The sequence below is a fragment of the Labrus bergylta genome, chromosome 14, assembly GCF_963930695.1.
Source record: "Labrus bergylta chromosome 14, fLabBer1.1, whole genome shotgun sequence".
Classification (NCBI taxonomy): domain Eukaryota; kingdom Metazoa; phylum Chordata; class Actinopteri; order Labriformes; family Labridae; genus Labrus; species Labrus bergylta.
The window spans coordinates 2,112,983-2,117,036 of record NC_089208.1 but is presented as its reverse complement, the minus strand read 5'-3'; the positions used below and the strand labels follow the sequence as shown (position 1 = coordinate 2,117,036).

The window sequence follows — 4,054 nt, the reverse complement described above, 5'->3', positions numbered from 1 at the left end:
ACGAGCTCAGTGAACAGCCTGTCAGGGTTCAGATGACTGAAGACTGGAGATGCTAACAATGCTAACGTTAGCCTCTCTCTAAACCTCCTTCTGATTGTTTGTCTTTATTTTTAACCTCCAGAGAGGAAGACTGCTGTCGGCTCTGGAGCACACAGACGGCAGAGATTCAGGTGAGTTCAAAGGTCAATGGTTCATCCTCTGGGATCCTAAATGTTTAATGAGGGGTGAGAGGCAGGGGTGGCTGGACCACAGAGAACACGTCGTGTACAGAAACTGTTTCCTGTTTACTTCCTGAAGTCGTCTTCAGCTCATAAACTTAATTTCTGCTGGTTGTGTGTTCACAGAGGCCGGACCGTCTGGATCCAAACCGGTGACGGGGTGAGGACCACGAACAGATAAACTCATTAAGTCCTAAACGGTTCATTGAAAGCGTTTAGACTTCAGGAAGGAGACACATTAAAACATTTGAAATTTGACTTGTTGACATCGATGTTTTATGCGTCTGTTTTTCTCGTCGTCTTAGAGAAGTCATTGATCTGCTGGACGACGACGACGAGGAGGAGGGCGATGGCGTCCGGCTCCCAGGGTCAGTGACTCTCCCATCAGAGCCTTCACTCCCATCTCGGAGGCGGCCGACTGCCTCATCGACTTCAAGAAACAGAAACGAGTGAAGAAGCCGGGCCAGAGACGGCGATGAGGACGACTGAAACCGGACAAAAACTGGAACCCAGAGCCTTAAAGGGATGAGTCATCGGGTCGGAGCGGTCGGCGCTCTGATGAAGAACGACTCGTCTCGAACACTCAGACGTCAGTTTAAGGTTTTTTTTCTGCAGGTCATCGAACGGAACTTGAATATTCATAATCTTCTGTTTAAACGTTTTCCTGTTTTTTGGTTCCAATAAATGTTTTTATGTTTTTAAACGCTGCGACCTCAGAATTATTTTTGTGGTCAAAATTAAGCAAAATGTTTTTAAAATGCAACATTAACAGAGTCGTTTGGTTAGCTGAGTGTGGCTAACGTTAGCAACATTAACAGAGTCGTTTGGTTAGCTGAGTGTGGCTAACGTTAGCAATGTTAACAGTGGTGTTTGGTTAGGTGAGTGTGGTTATTGACTCGTTAGAGACCTTGAAGTATCAAAGTACCAGGATGTCCTCTCCTGATGTTTACATTTATGAACTTTTAAACGGGAATCAAACATTTGAACCAACTGAAATGTCTTTAGACAAACTGTCATTCATCTGGTGTGAGTGCTCGGTGAGCGATGACACGCTGTCCTCCCTGCAGACCGGCGGAAAGTCGTACATAAAAGTACCGCCGAGCCGCCAACAGCTGTGTGAAGGTTCAGTGAAGTGAAGCGTCTTCTCCACAGTCACTCTGAAGTTTGAACCTTCAAACGGGGCGCTCTGAGGTTTTCCTGTCTGTCACAATGCTACACCAACAGGACGACCTCCTCACACACTCTGAAAACAAACTGACAGTTCAGAATCAGCTGTTGACGTGACGGAGGAAGTGAGTGAGTGTGTGTGCGAGTGTGTGTGCGAGTGTGTGCGTGTGTGTGTGCCTGTGTGTGTGCGTGTGTGTCTGACCGAACTGATTAATAGTAGAGGAACTTGGGCCCCTTAAAGTTGAGATACCCCTACCTGAGGTAGAACAAAGCATAACCATATTTTTTCATAACTTGAACATATCTAGTTTATGAAACGGATGGTTGTATAAAAATATTTTACTGCAAAATAACTTTTTTGGATGTTTTTCTGCATCTCACCACAAAAACGAAAATAGGTCAAATTAGGGCTTCTCCAAAAGGGACAGCTCTAACCTTATCACATGTATCTCTGGGAATCAGAATCAGAATTTCACCAAATTTGGACAGGATGTTCACAGATAGTTATTAGTTACAATTATGCAAAAGTTTTTATCAATACAATTTTCAATTTTTGAATTTTTCACTCTTAAACACATGTAGTTTAGGCGGAAATTGAAAATTGAAACAAAAAATTCAAAAGGTATGTAGATCAAAGTCTGTCATTTTTTAAGTAAGTACACCAAATATTAAAATATGTCATTTGTATCTTCTTTAGACTGTTATCTCAACATAAAAGCAAGTTATTTGCTCTGCTTATATTGAAGTAGAAAAAAAAGATGGAAAAAGAGAATACAGGTAGTAATCAAGGTGGAGGAATGTGTTTCCTCTTTGAATCACTCAATTGATGAGAGATGAGATTCAACTTTATTGTCATTACACATATACAAGTATAGAGTAACGAAATGAGGTTTGGCATCTCACCAGAAGTGCAAATAAGCAGAAAGTGCAATAGTCCTGTGCTATGTACAGTAATTCTGTGCTATGTACAGTAATTGCAAAATTTACAGATGTAGCCAAAAAAAAGTGAATTATGAGGTATATCTGGATGGCTGGATTAATGGGATGCAATAAAATAATAAATAAATGCTATAAATAAGTAATGCTACAAAATAAGTGTGTTTTTAGGATTATAATATACAGATTAAGATGCAGTGAGCATGCTATACTAATAATTTACAGATTAAGATGCAGTGAGCATGTTATACAAGTTTACAGATAATTTAAAGAATATGAACATACTATAATACAATAATACAGATTGATGAGAGATGTGTGTGTGTGACCAGGAGGAGAGGTGGGGGATGATGGGGTGTGAGGTGATATGGAGGGGAAAGGGGGGTCAGCAGGGTGCGGAGAGAGAGAGGGAGAGAGAGAGAGAGACAGAATACAGAGTTCGAATACAGAGAGAGAGAGAGACAGAATACAGAGTTCGGGGTGTGAGGTGATATGGAGGGGAAAGGGGGGTCAGCAGGGTGCGGAGAGAGAGAGGGAGAGAGAGAGAGAGACAGAGTTCAGAGTTCGGGGGGTAGAGTTCAGTAGAGAAACAGCTCTGGGGAAAAAGCTGTTCCTCAGTCTGCTGGTTCTGGTCCGAGGCTTCTGAAGCGCCTGCCGGAGGGCAGGAGGTGTAAACAGTCTGTGGGCAGGGTGGGAGGAGTCTTTAAGGATGCCATGAGCTCGCCCGCAGACAGCGTGTTCTTTGGACATCCTCAATGGCAGGAAGTGGACACCTTGTGATGCGCTGGGCGGTTTTTACCACCCGCTGTAGCGCCTTACGGTCTGCGACAGAGCAGTTTCCGTACCAGACTGAGACACTGCTGGTCAGGATGCTCTCGATCACACAGCGGTAGAAGTTCATCAGTACAGCTGAAGACAGGTGGTGTCTCTTCAGTGTCCTCAGGAAAAAGAGACGTTGATGAGCCTTCTTAACCAGACTGGAGGTGTTAGTGGACCAGGAGAGGTCCTCTGTGATGTGGGTTCCCAGGAACTTGAAGCTGGAGACACGTTCAACAGCCATCCCGTTGATGTGAATGGGGTTGTGCGTGCTTCCTCTTTCTCTCCTGAAGTCCACGATGAGCTCCTTCGTCTTGCTGGTGTTGAGGAGCAGGTTGTTGTCAGCACACCAGGCGGCCAGATGCTGTACCTCCTCCCTGTAGGCCGTGTCATCGTTGTTGCTGATGAGGCCAATCACCGCTGTATCGTCCGCAAAACTTGATGATGGTGTTGGATCCATGTACAGGTCTGCAGTCGTGGGTGAAGAGGGAGTAGAGGGAATGGGCTCAGCACACAGCCCTGTGGTACGCCTGTGTTGAGTGTGATGGTGGTGGAGCAGGTGTGTCCTGACCTAACATACTGGGGTCTGTTGGTCAGAAAGTCCATTATCCAGTGACGGAGGGAGGAGTTGAAGCCCAGGTCTCCGAGTTTAGTGTTCAACTTGGAGGGGATGACAGAGTTGAATGCTGAGCTAAAATCAACAAACAGCATTCGTGCGTATGTGTTGTTATTGTCCAGATGAGTTAACTCTGAATTAACTCTGGACATCCTGAAAAAAGAGTAATCCCAAAAACAAGACAAAAACCATCCTCAGTCACACGCAGTCTGTGGCTGGTTATCAACTGTGAGGATTGTTGTTCACAGTTGTATTATTAAAGGATTTACTAATATGACACATGAATGTTTTCCAGCTTTCA

The 4,054-nt window shown here is 44.4% G+C and overlaps 1 long non-coding RNA gene across 1 annotated transcript; it reads left to right on the top strand.

Annotated features, from left to right (window-relative positions):
• Nucleotides 1-8: 8 nt before the first annotated feature.
• On the top strand, nucleotides 9-841 carry LOC136182424 (uncharacterized). Its single transcript, XR_010668686.1, has 3 exons — nucleotides 9-170; nucleotides 345-378; nucleotides 524-841. It is a non-coding gene; the product is annotated as an uncharacterized lncRNA (long non-coding RNA).
• The last annotated feature ends 3,213 nt before the right edge of the window (nucleotides 842-4,054 follow it).